Genomic DNA, 14,180 nt, shown 5'->3' on the forward strand with positions numbered 1-14,180 from the left:
AAAAATTAACCTTTCTGTGAGAGGCTACGTGCTTTCAACAGCTTTACTTTTTTTTATTTTTATAATCACCTATTTTGCAACTAATTAATTTGCCAGTAATTTTTCTAAGGAAATAAAAAAGTCAATGGGCTATTTTATCATTATTTCAAAAACATAATTATTTGAATTTACTGTTGAAATGCCACTACACATGTCAAGCAAAATTAAAATACTTGCATATATCCCTCGATGCATCAGTTAAATGAATTGCCTCTAAGTAAAATGAATCCATCACAGAGTGCCTATTCTAAAAAGAATTCTCATAAAGTCCATTTCGGTTAAAGGAGGGAGGGTCAGGGCCACAAGTCTTATAAAGAGATAAGAAACCCAGCGTTTAGATTTTACTGACTTACAGCAAGAAAAGGCTTAGTAAAGAGAGATCTCCATCTTAATTTTATCCGTCATTACAATTCTTCCTCCCCATCCCCATTTGATAAAGTGATATTGCTGAGGGCAACTACTGTGGACCACAGAGTCATTTCTCTCCTAGACTGCTGGTTGGCACCTAATTAGCACTTTATGTTTGCTGAATGAGTAAAGAATGGATAGTCATTTATTGCTTTCTTTTTTTTTAAAACTTCCTTCAGAACGTGTTTTCTTGGACAGGTTATTTTTTGTTGTCATTGTATGTTGGATTAAATGTATAGATTTCATTAAATTTACTACAATTAGAATGAAAACAGAATGGAGAAAAATACCTCAATAAAATTCTTGGACAATACTATGAAGTTGGCTGAGAGAAAGCAAATAGGATTAGCAATTAAGATGTCAGTGATGAATAGATGGAGAAACAAATGGACAGACTATAGTTTTAGACAAGCAGGAGAGAGAGTTACTTAGAAAGCCTGGCTGAAAAAGACCCACAAACGCAAAGAGAGGAGGAAAAAATATTCATCAAAATCAGTGACTCAAGATGTGGAGAAGTGGAGAGAAGTCACACAAATCAGTAAGGTTGCCTAAGGCGTAGTATTAAGTGTACAACAAACTGTAAAACTACACAAGAGAATATCATTGTATTACCTGAGAGTGGAAGGGACGGTGATAAGATGACCATACAATGCAAGGAAATGTGCTAGAAATAACTAAGTGTGTGAGATCACTCTCGACAATCGGGAGTAGAAGAAAAGAAAGTTTCATTATTGTTCTATGCTTATACTGCATGTACCAAAAGATAGCAGAGACATATGAACTGTATTCTTGGCTTTTGTTATTGTACTCATCGTGGGAGAGAGAACAGCTTAAAGTTTTTTCCTCCCCTCCCTGACTCCCTGGACCTCATTATGCCTCTTCGTTATACACCCTCGTAGCTCTTCATAATATTTAACATGATCATATTTAACGCTTGTTTAATGATGGTCTCTCCACTACACTTTAAAATCTGAAAGGCCTTAATCTTATCTATTTGTCCCACACTGCATTCCCAGTGGCTCCAGAGAGATAACTGATGTTATTTCTAAGACTCAACGTTGGTCTTAGTAAATCGGCTTGCCCTGGGGGAAAAACATGCCTCCTGGTATATTTAATCCCTGTGAGGAATGCCACTCACAGTCTTCCCTCACTAGACCCACTTGCAACATTGAAATCTCTCCCTCCTTTAGGATGTCCGAGTTGCTGAGGTGCTCCCTAGCTCTTAGTAACTTGAATCCTGGATGATTATGGGTAAAAGACAGGCAGATATTTGAAAGAACCTGTTGAAAGAAATGGAGAGAAGAATATCTTAAACAAATTAGTACTTTTTGTGCCAGGCACTGTTCTAGCATTTTACACCAGTGAATTAACTCCCACATAATCCTTTCAACATCTCTATGAAGTAGATAATTATATGCCCATTTGACAGAGGAAGATACTGAGGCAGAGAGAAGTATGGCAATATGCCCAAGGTCACATATTAGTATGTGTCAGAGCTCAGACTTGATTCTAGGTAGCCTGGCTCCAGAGGCTGGGTTCTTAACCATCACTGCCCCTCAAGGAGAAAAGAGGAAGGATGAAAACAGGAGAAGGGAGGGAAGAGAAAGGGAATAGAAAAAAAGGAAAAAAGAGCAAAAGGAGGAATGTATGTAAGCCATTTTCAAATACAATATTGAAATTCTGTGGCACAAAATAGTACCGATCTCCTTAAAACAATAAACTAAGAGACTAAGATGTGAAAAGACACCAAGACCCAAAGCAAAAAATCAAAAATTCCTGACTCTACCAAGTATGGGTGAGAATGGAGTGCAACAGGGACTCACATGTTGCTGGTAGGAAACAATCTGTCCTTTGAACACATACAGAAAAATTTCACTTACATAAATGAAAAACTCGCAAAACTTTAGGAATGTTTATTAGGGGTGCAAACACGTAGTAAAACTATAATGGGAATGATAAAGCACAAATTTCAGGATAGAAGGAGTCAATTTCTAAAACCTGTTATGTGCTCACGCACTAGGAATTCCATAAAGGGGAAATCCAATGTTTTTGTGCTGTAATCACTATATCTGAAGGAAAGAAAAGAAATGCTGAAAAAATTGAACAATTCAATTGAAAAGCAGGAAAAGACACAATATACAGAAAAGAAAAACAACTTATAATTTTAAGCATTGCATGTAAAGATACTAAACTCTTGAAGGAAGACTCAGTAATTCTTTCCCTACAAATTTATTCTTTTATGATGTATCATTGTTTATATTATTAAAATAATAAGAATAACCTAAATAAACAATAGACTGTAGTACATCCATAAAATGGAATCCTATTTTGTCCTTACAAAAAACTAAGTGGATCAGTATGTCTTGACATAGAGAGACACAACATGTTGTAACGTGAAAGAAAGAAACATACAGTGTAGTATTATACATTTCCTTATTTACAGAAAACAATTTTAACTGTATGAATATGTGAATGTATACACAGAGAAAGTCTTTTTTTATACAAATGAGGTTATTAAAAGTGGTTGTCTTTAGTGAATGAAATTTGACTTTATTAACTTCTGAATTCTTTAAATTACTGTATAATAGCCATGTAATGCTTTTGTAATTAAACAATGAAAAAATGAAAAAAACTAATACAATTCTCTAGAAAAATAGGAATAAATTTTTAAGTTTAAACTTAAAGCATTAGACTTATCTAGGCATTAAACACTAATAAATTTGGCCATTTAATGTAATATGAACCACAGGCTAGCTTAGTTAAAATGCTAGAATAGTGGATAGCACTTTCGCTTTGCAGAAAGACCTTGGTTCAATTCCTAACTGTGCCACTTACTGGTTGGGTAACCTTGAGAAAAATTTTTAATCTAAAATTCAGTTTTTTCTGTAAAATTTCAATAATACATGATAGGTATGTTGGTTGGCATATCATAAAGAATCTAGAAGAAAGATTGGTAAATAATATGCTTTCAATAAAAGATAATTATTATTGCATTTTTACATAATGATGGGCATTTCTGTGGACTGCAGGAAGGAAAAATAGATTCCAATTTGTCAATATCTTATTCATTAATTTAAAAAATATTTATTATACATAAACTATGTGTAAGTTAGTATGCTATTTAAACCAAATTATATATATGACACATTCTGTGCTCTCAAGCATAAGTTTACAAACTAACAGAACTAAAAATAGCAAAAGTAAATAAAAGTACGTGAAAAGTGCAATAACGTATGAGAAGTAAAGATCTGAAAAATTCAGAAGTAGAAGAGTTTGTTTTAGGAAATAAAGAGCAAAGGAAGAAGGGAGTCAAAAGAAGTATTTGAACAGGTTTTCAGAGGATGGGCAGCTCTCCTGGTCTGTACATCTAAAACTTCTTAACATCTGTGCTAGGATACTCCCCAGGTATCTCAAATTCAACGTATCTAAAATAACAGCTCACGCCTCCTCCACACATGCCCACTCTCTATTCTTCTTAGAATAGCTCTCCCGTCTGCAAGTCCTTTCTCATAAATGGCAACATTTTCCACCCAGTTGCTCGCATCAGAAAGTGTGAAACCAATTAGTTCTCAACATTAGTTCAGATCTTCATCTTGTTAAGATTAGTTACTTGCAAAAGTCTTCTTTCCCAGACACTAGTCTTCATTCACTCTATTCTATCCTCCAATCCTATTGTTTGAATAGTCTTTCTGAAACATAAATCTAATCATGTCACATTTTTCTTTAACCTTTTCATGCCAACCCCACAAAACATCCCAAGTCTTCTGAATGAGGCCTAAAGCCCTTCGAATTTCAAAGTCTTTCCAGATTTGGCTCTGTTTGAATCTCCATGTCTTCTATTACGACTTCCATCCTATGATAAAGCCATTCTGCTCCTACAGCTCCCAGAATAAGCCATGTGCTCTATTGCCCTCAGACCATCACAAAGCTACTCCCTCTTCTTGAAATGATTTTCTCAACTATAATTTCCAACAAGATTTATTTCTACAGTACTCGTCACTTTTTCTACATATTACTTATAACATTTATCTTCTTTAGATCTGGGCTCACATTTTATTTATATTTGTATCCTAACACATAGTAATGTATCTGATACATAGGAGAAGCTAAACAAATGTTTGTGGAAGGAAGGAAGAAAAGAAGGAGGGATGGAGAGAAAGGAAAAAGGAAGGAAGGAAAGATAAAAGGAAGGAAGGAAAGAAGGAAGAGAGGGATGGAGGGCTGAAGGAAGGGAGGAAAGGAGGGAGAGAAGGAGGAGGGGAAGGGAGAGAGGGAGGAAGGAAAGAAGAAGGAAGGAAAAAATGGGAGGAAGGGAGGAAAAAAGGAAGGAAGGAGGGTCGGAAGGAAGAGAGGAATATATATAACAGTTAAAGCCAAGGCAGAAGGCAAGGTTCTTAACTAGTTTTCAGAATTTTGTGCATAATATTAAGGGATATTGGACTCCCTAAATATCATCATTGTGGCCCTGGAACCACATATCCCAAAAGTTTAACAGTCTCTGGTTTACAAGGATTTATAGTGAAAGATGTTAAATAAGGAATAAAACAAGGTCCAATTAGAAGAGAGAACTATTTTGCACCACCATGGAAGTTAATGCAAAGGCATCAGGAAGGGACCATGATTCAGCAGTGTCAAACGCTACGAAGAAGTCATGAAAACACAGCCACTGTTTCAAGGGGTTGCAGGGTTAGAGGGAATCTTTCATTTTTCTTTTTTTTTTTCTTAAGATTGGCACCTGAGTTAACAACTGTTGCCAATCTTCTTTCTTTTTTTCTTTCTGCTTTTTCTCCTCAAATCCCCCCAGTATATAGTCGTATATTTTAGTTGTGGGTCCTTCTAGTTGTGGTATGTGGGACGCAGCCTCAATGTGGCCTGATGAGTGGTGCCATGTCCACGCCCAGGATCCGAACCAGCAAAACCCTAGGCCGCCATAGCAGAGTGTGCCAACTTAACCACTCGGCCACGGGGCCGGCCCCTCATTTTTCTTTTAAAGTTGTATCCTAGCCAAAAATAAGGTGTGAAAGTGAAGGATATAAATGTCATTTATGGAAAAAAATTGTAAAAAATTCAGCAACACAATGTCCAGTAGAGCAGGCAATTCAAAGAAGACAGAATGTGAAGAAGATAAGGAAAGAATAATCATTCAATAAGGCTGATGTGAAGTGAAATTCATAATGGGTTAAAATAGTTTCTTACGGTTATTTAACCCTTTTTCACCATTAACACTTAATATTACTATAGTAGACATTTTCCATCTTTTTAATATATCTATTTAAGTTACTGAAATCATTTGTCTCTCCTTCCCCATCAACAATTACCAACCAAATACCTTTGCAAAGGAGGGAGGAAAAGCATGAATAAAGTATAGAAACACACCTAATACTTTTTTTGAACTAATGTATTAGTTTGAACTTACTCTTTACTTATAATTGTCATTAGAAATATAGAAGATAAGCAATCAAATTATCTGTTTTGAGTTTATGTCTTTTAAACTCTTTTCTACTAATAATCCTAACATACAATATATAGTCAAGAGGAAGATTAAATAATATCTTTTTGGAGTTATGAACAATAATGTATATAAATACAAGCATACATATTATACTAATAAGAACCATACATTAAATTAAACAAAAACATTTTTTAAAATAACTAGTAGTTAACTTACTGCTAAGTTTTAACTTATATGCTAAAATTTGACTTCTATACACATTTTTATGTTGCCCTTTTTTTAACTGCTTAAAAGTGAAACTTACAGATACTTGGGTTACCACTGGGATGTTGAATACTCATACAATGTGTCATGAACTGCTAGATATTTTATGTTTAAAATGAAAAATGTGGGTAACACTTTATTTTAATGGTATATTAATTAGTTCCAAATTACAATGAAAATCCTATAGCAGTGAATAAAATATGACATCTACATGAATTTGAAATAAATTTATTATGATCAGTATTATCACAATGAATACTAAATGAATTAATAATGATGAAAGACCAAAAGTATTACTAGGAATGTAATAAAACATGGAGAAAAAGCTGGAAGTTTCCAGTCACTTCATCATCAACTAGAAATAAGAACTATAACCCTGGATAACACTATATTCATGTGTATCATTAGTGGCCAGAAATTAACTGACAATAAGTAGAAAATGAAAAAATGTGTGGTTAAATCTCTTTCCAGTAATATGCAAAAAATATGCATTTTACACATCAACAAGGTGCTTAGTCTGACCTTGGCTACTGAATAAATACATTAAAAACTCAATACTCCTTCCTTCTCATTATCATACAACTCAAAACTTTTTTAGATATTAGGAATAAAATTCCAATATTAGCAATCCTATGTTATAAGATATATTGATGTATAAAATGATTATGTTTTTGCATACCATTTCACTATTAGGTGTTAAGGATTTCAAGCCTCTTAAAGGCAAGAACTATGGGGCCAGTCCGGTGGCGCAGCAGTTAAGTGCGCAGGCATCTTCTGCTTCCGCGGCGCAGGACTTGCCGGTTCGATCCCGGGTGCAGAGATGGCACGGCTTGACAAACCATGCTGTGGTAGGCGTCCCACATATAAAGTAGAGGAAGATGGGCACGGATGTTAGCTCGGGGCCAGTCTTCCTCAGCAAAAAGAGGAGGATTGGCAGCAGATGTTAGCTCAGGACTAACCTTCCTCAGAAAAAAGGCAAGAACTATGCTTAATCCATACTTTTCTGTCTTGTGTTCTGCCTACCATCTGTGTGCCCAGTAAGAGGTCAGTAACTACTTGATGATGAGAAATAGACTAATTTTAGAAGGCAGAATTCATGTTTTTTCATTAATAGTCCTCCTTATGTTTACTATTTCACAATTCAATGAGTAATGAGTTGCACATATATGAGGATTAGATCACAAAGTGGAGTTATCATAGCTTGTTGTGCAGATTTATATTACTAGTGCATTTTAAAAATGTTTTATATTTACTTTTCTTCGTCTTCCTTCCCACTTCTCTTCATTTTCTGAATGATGAAGTCCTAAAGAAAATGGCAGTGGACAAGGAAAGTAGAGACATGGGCTGGAGGCGGCTTGGGGGAAGAGCCAAGTGGCTTGGTGTGGGGTATCAGAGTCTGTGTAGGGTAAGCTGGGCATCCATCTATGGGGGCAGCACAGGGTAGGATGTCATAGTCTGAGTCAGGAGTGTTCCCATGGAGAGCAGGCCTGGCTTTAAGGTGTGAAGGAAAGTTGAGGAACTGGTCCCTTGGGAGTGCAGCCCGCACAGGGAATCAGAGCCCAAGAGCTGAGTGATGAAAAGGGTATCCAGGCTGGTGAGGAGGTGATAGGTCAGCATGCGGAAAGGAGGTAGAGCCCACACTGGGTCAAAAAGGTATCCACAAAAGAGAAAGCAGCTATGGGGACAGGAGTTCGTTTACATACAGAGGGACTGATCAAATAAGGGAATGCATCAAGGATAACGGGAGCAGGTTTCTCACTGTTAGAAAAAGAAAGAGAGAAAACTAGAATGAACTCTGTTGGGGGGTCAAACAACATGCATTTTAATGCTACTGTAAATTGTATTGTTTTTGTACTTTCAGATTACAAGTGCTCATTGCTATTGTACAAAAAGATAATTGACTTTTGTATATTGCACCTTGCAACCTTGCTAAATTCACTTATTATTTTTAAATCTTTTTTTGGTAGGTGGTTGAGAGTTTTCTATTCACACAATCATGTTGACAGTGAATAAAGACAGTTTCACTTCTTACTATGCAATTTTTATGCCTTTTATTTATTTATCTTGCAACATTTAAACCCAGTAAGGAAAATGTGGAGTGTTCAATAATGGTTTTGAGACAATTTTATTTCTAGAGGAAAAGTTAAGTTCCTATCTCATACAATGTATGCATATAAACACAATTGCATAAAAAGTGGAGGAAAGATGTAATAAAACTTTAAAAATATTAGTAGATACAGAGAATTTTCCTACAGTTATGGGTTGGGAAAGACCGTTCCAAGAAAGGCTAAAATTCCCAAAGCTGGAGGTATGCATTGACTAATTTGACTACCTAAAACTTAAAAATTGAAAGATAGTATGGTAGACAGTACTATAACCCTAAAACATATGGCACTGGCTTTGAGATTGTGTGGTGGGGGACGTGGGGGGGTGGCTCTAAAGCCCAGTAGAGAGACTATTCATGTAGGCTGTAAGAGTAGAGAGGAAACTGACACTAGAAGCTAGATAAAGAAGGAACTGCATTAGCTAGTAGTGAGAAACTTACCGAGACTGTTGCCTGTAATCACTTAAAGATCAAAAATATCCTAATGATTTGTTTTTTGTTTTCAAGGAAGATCAGTCCTGACCTAACATCTGCTGCCAATCTTCCTCTTTTGTTTGCTGAGGAAGACTGGCCCTGAGCTAACATCCATTGTCGATCTTCCTCTATTTTATGCAGGATGCCTGCCACAGCATGGTTTGACAAGACGGTGCGTAGGTCCACACCCAGGATCCAAACGGGCGAGCCTGGGCTGCCAAAGCAGAACGTGTGAACTTAACTGCCGTGCCACAAGGCCAGCCCACTAATGAATTTTTGAACTCGCACAAGGAGATGTCCAGGAAGAATTCTGAAAGTGCCAGTTGGATTCTCTTAACTGCACAGAATAAGGAGTACCCTGTAAATCTCAGCAACATAATGTCAATCTAAATGTAACTATAAATACAAGTATAATTGCTCATCATTGTTTCTATCACTGCTTTTGCTCCTCTTCTCATCTTGAGATCTTTGTTCCAATTTAATTTTCATTTGATTACAGAGAGTACTTTCTTGAGTCCATTTCTTCAGGTAGGGTGCATGGATGAGATAATTCTGAGTCTTTACGTCTGAGAATGTCTTTCTGTCATCAAAAAAAAATGAGTAAGATCTTTGCTGGGTTTAGGGTTTTCAGATGTTGCCTTAAATAATCAACAATTATGGTCCTTTCACCTTCTAGCTCCCTGTGTTGCATATAAGCCATCCAATGCTGGTCTCTTGGCAAACAACTTTTTTCTTTTCTGTCTAGATTCGAAACTTGTAAAATTTTTTCTATATCCTTGGAATTTTGCCAGATAACATATAAGAAGGAGGATGTCTTGAGGCTGGCCCCGTGGCCAAGCAGTTAGGTTCGCGCGCTCCGCTGCAGGCGGCCCAGTGTTTCGTTGGTTCGAATCCTGGGCGCGGACATGACACTGCTCATCAAACCACGCTGAGGCAGCGTCCCACATGCCACAACTAGAAGGACCCACAACAAAGAATATACAACTATGTACCGGGGGGCTTTGGGGAGAAAAAGGAAAAAATAAAATATTAAAAAAAAAAAAAAAAAAAAAAGAAGGAGGATGTCTTTAGTTTAGGCAAGTTTTCTTCTGGTATTTCTTTATTATTAATCTATCTCCTTCCCACTCCCACTCCGAATACTGCAGTATCTATTACTCACATCCTAAGTCCCTGGATATGTCCTCCACGTTATTTTGCTAAAACATTTACATTTCAGTAGCAACTATTCTATTTTTTAGTTCAATATCACATTTTTAAATTGGAAAAATTTATTTTTTAATTAGTTGCAGTAACTATTTTTTCTCCTGTAATTTTATTTCTTTATGAGCTCACATTACATTTTCTTTGACGTTTACATCCGTGTCCTCCATTAGTTCCAACTCCACAATAGCCACCTGTTCTGGTTTCTTGGCTTAATCTCTTTCCTCCAAACTAACATTCCTTTGAACGGCTTGTGAATTTTCTCTGCTTATTTATGTTGATAGATATTCAATTGCTTGACATCTAGGCAGGGCTGTCTGCCCAGGTCATTTGGGCAGTAATGGACTGACAAGCAGCAAAAGTTACTGTCAAATTTTTTTCCCTTCAAAGAGCCAGCAGTGAACAAGTTGGCAAACTGAGATGTCTCTTTGTGGGCATGAGGCTAGGCACTCCTTAGAGCAATTCTAGGTCAGGCTTCCAGGGCTTCCATGGTCACAGAAAAGAAGCCACTCATTCTCAGATGTGATTCTTTAAGCTTTTGGTAGCAGATTTTGGAGACGCACGTACGTCAGTCAGAGCTCCCCCCAGTATCGCCATCATCTGAAGCTTCTACCAAAGGCGAGCTTCTTGGTCCTTATTGCTGTGGTTCCCTCATTTTGACCACTGAGTTGTCCAAGCACAGATGTTCGAGCAAGACTGCCATCTCTCCCTATTCCTATTGAATTTTTGTTTTCCAGAAATTCTTCAAAATTACTGGTCTATTAATTGTATTTTTTTTAGCTTTCACAATTTTGCATATTTATTCTTTAAAAGTATTTTTTTACACTTAATTGTATTTTCAATCAGATGAAAGGGGAGGTATATGTAAGTGCTTAGTCTGTCTTGTTGATCCAACTCCTCATCTAGTTATTGCTGATCCTGAGGAGAGTTACTGCCTTTTCTAAGTTTACTTTGTAATCTGAGACTTTACCAAACATTTTGTTTCTAAGAGTTTTTTTAGTAGGTTATTTTGTACTTTCTCAGCCTTATAATTTCATAATCTATAGCTAACAACCTTATTTCCTCCCTTCCAATACTTACCAATAATTTTTTTTTCTTTTACTATAGTGTTGGCTACAATCTTTAGAAAAACTTTCAAAGACTGGGATTAATGTGCATTTTTGTCTTGCTGTTGAATTAAATGGAACCATCTATATTGTATTTCACCAATACATATGATGTTGACTACTGGTTTTAGATACATATTCTTTTTTTTTTTTAAAGATTGTATTTTTCCTTTGTCTCCCCAAAGCCCCCCGGTACATAGTTGTGTATTTTTAGTTGTGGGTCCTTCTAGTTGTATGCCGCCTCAGCATGGCTTGATGAGCAGTGCTATATCCTACCCCAGGATCTGAACTGGCGAAACCCTGGGCCACCGAAGCAGATCTCTCGAACTTAACCACTCGGCCATGAGGCCAGCCCCTAGAAATATATTCTTTATTATTAAACACATTTCTTTTTATTTCTCATTATAACATTTTTAAAAATACTGAAGAATTTCATCTGAGTGATGGTTACAGAGATATACACATATGTAAAAATTACTGAGCTGTACACTTGCAACTTATGGACTTCATTAAATGTATCTATCAATTACAATTTTTAAATTTTTATAAAGAAAAACTCAGAAATAGATATTAAATTTATCAACTGCCTTTCTAACATCCATTGAGTTGATCATACACATTTTATCCTTTGCCCTCCTGTTGTGATTTCCTATTATAATTATGAATTTATTGGGTGCCAACTAATGTGCCAGACAATCCTTTAATCTTCTTAGTTAATATTTCCATAGGCATTATTGCCTCTTTTACAGATGAGAAAATTGATATTTAAAGTGTTTAAGTAAGGTAAGAGTATAAATTTAAGTGCTTACATTTAAGCTTAAAGTAATACAGCTTTAGGATTTGAATGGTTCTTGCACTCTGGGACAAATTATCCTTGTATACTTGGCAGAAGCCTTGCTAAAGCTTACTAGTCAGAACTGAGTACAGCTGTGAGTAACAGAAAAATCAGCAATTAATTAGAATCAGAGGAAGAGACGCATATCTACCTGACTAAGCTGTTATTTGTTTAGGTTAATAGGACTAAGATGATTGTCCAAACTCAAGGACACGAAACTTCCTTAGTTTTGATTTTTTTTTTTTTTAGGAAGATTAGCCCTGAACTAACATCTGCTGCCAATCCTCCTCTCTTTGCTGAGGAAGACTGGCCCTGAGCTAATATCCGTGCCCATCTTCCTCTACTTTATATGTGGGACATCAGCCACAGCATGGCTTGACAAGCGGTACATAGGTCTGCATCAGGGATCAGAACCGGCGAACCCTGGGCCATCGAAGCAGAACGTGCAAACCCAACCATTCCACCACTGGGCCGGCCCAGTTTTGATTTTTTAAACTAAAAAATGTGCCACTTGTAAAAAGAAATATACAGAATGATACGATTAACTGCCGTCAGATAAAGGAGGTTTGATATCACTATTACAACAAGTAGAATTTAAAAGTGAAACATTTTGCACGTTAAAAATGACCAATATACAGTCAATAATGAAGAGACACCACCTGACACATGTGTAAGCTAAATAACATAGCATCAAAAGATACCACTATAGAAACTGGCAGAAGAGGGACATTTTAACTCATTCCTATTACCACTTGACAGATTAATTGGACAAAATTTAAATAAGGGAATGGGGAAAATGAACAATATGATTAACGCACACATATCAAACCCTTCTTTCCACAAATAGAATAGTATAAATGACCAATAAGTTGCAAAGAAAATCTCAATAATTCAGAAGAATAGAAACGAAACTAGGAATTAATATGAAAGTGGTTTGTTGGGTTTTTTTTAAAGGACAATACTTTGTCAAATAACAACTGAGTACTACCTTTTTCCCACCGTGTAACATCCTAGACACAACATTCAGCCTCTTTGATGGGCAGATCAAAACATGAACATCCACAGATATTTCCTGTGTAAGCAACTTTCCAGAGGATCTGGGCTGGTCAGGCAATGCACAGTCTCCCCACGCTCCCTAGCTCTCTCCTTGCATCAGCTCCTCCCATATTTGCTTCTTACATCTTGGGAAATTCTCCAAATCCTTCCTCTTTGGCAGGCAGACGAGCTTCTCTCTTCCTCAGTGGACTTCCCAGCCCTAGAGGACTCAGGTGCTAACCTAAGCATTTAGCAATAATATATTTCCCCAACAAAGTAATCTTTCAACTTCAGAGGCATACTGGTGCCAGCTGTTAGGTAGAAACATTTTTTTCTCTGCCTTGATACCAACATAGAAGGAAGACACTGAAACGAACCAAGGAGAGTTAAAATGGTTTCCTCCAGCCCTGTTCCCTACATGTTAACGGATTTGGAACAGTAAGCTCAGGCCAGGTGGATTTCTGGATCTTGGTGCTTACTGCCGCTTAACTCATCAGACCAGTGGAGGAGAAGAAAACCTTGTCTCATGTGGCAGTGAAGAGCATAGGTCTTAGAATTGGATAACTTGGCCTTGAGACATAGTAGTTGTGCGATCTTACACAAATTACCCAATCTATCTGAATCTCATTTTGCTTGATTCCTGTAAAAGGGGAAAAATATATAATTTCTAAGGATCTTTATAATTAAATAATAGGCCCATACACAGTTCTTTTTCTAGAAAGTCTCCCTTTTTATGCAAAATGGGACCTCACAAGAACTCTAGTGAGAAAGGCAGATTCTCTGGCCATAATTGAGACCCAAGCATCAGGATCTGCATTTTAAGAGATCCTCAGGCGATTCCACCAGACACTGAAGTTTGCAAAGAACTGATCTAGTCAATAACAGATGGGAAATGACAATAATGACAATAATTTCTTAAGGAAATTGCCTGTTTACTTTTTTCACATACTAATATTTTATATGGTTTTTTGCCCCCAAAGTTGTTAATATCCTCCTTTTTTTTTAACTGTGCAAACGTTGGAATTTTGATTCCTTCATGATTTTTAGAGATTTTCCTTCATGTTGAAAATATTAATAATAATAAATGAAATGGAAGCAATGCCAGCCTATTCTCATCATGGCCTTTGCATAGCTCTAGTCTTTTCTCTAAGCAACATCCACTTTGGGAGAAATATACTCATTGTCAAAAGCCAGAAGTTGGGGACAAAGCTTGACACCAAAATCTGTGGAAAAATGGTGTCTATTTGCAGTCACGTGGCACTT

The 14,180-nt window shown here is 36.6% G+C and overlaps 1 protein-coding gene across 2 annotated transcripts in view; it reads right to left on the minus strand.

Annotated features, from left to right (window-relative positions):
• SPATA17 (spermatogenesis associated 17) overlaps positions 1-14,180 on the minus strand; it is a 197,225-nt gene that overhangs the window by 181,352 nt on the left and 1,693 nt on the right. The window lies entirely within an intron of this gene.

The sequence above is a fragment of the Equus caballus genome, chromosome 30 (genome assembly GCF_041296265.1).
Source record: "Equus caballus isolate H_3958 breed thoroughbred chromosome 30, TB-T2T, whole genome shotgun sequence".
Lineage (NCBI taxonomy): Eukaryota > Metazoa > Chordata > Mammalia > Perissodactyla > Equidae > Equus > Equus caballus.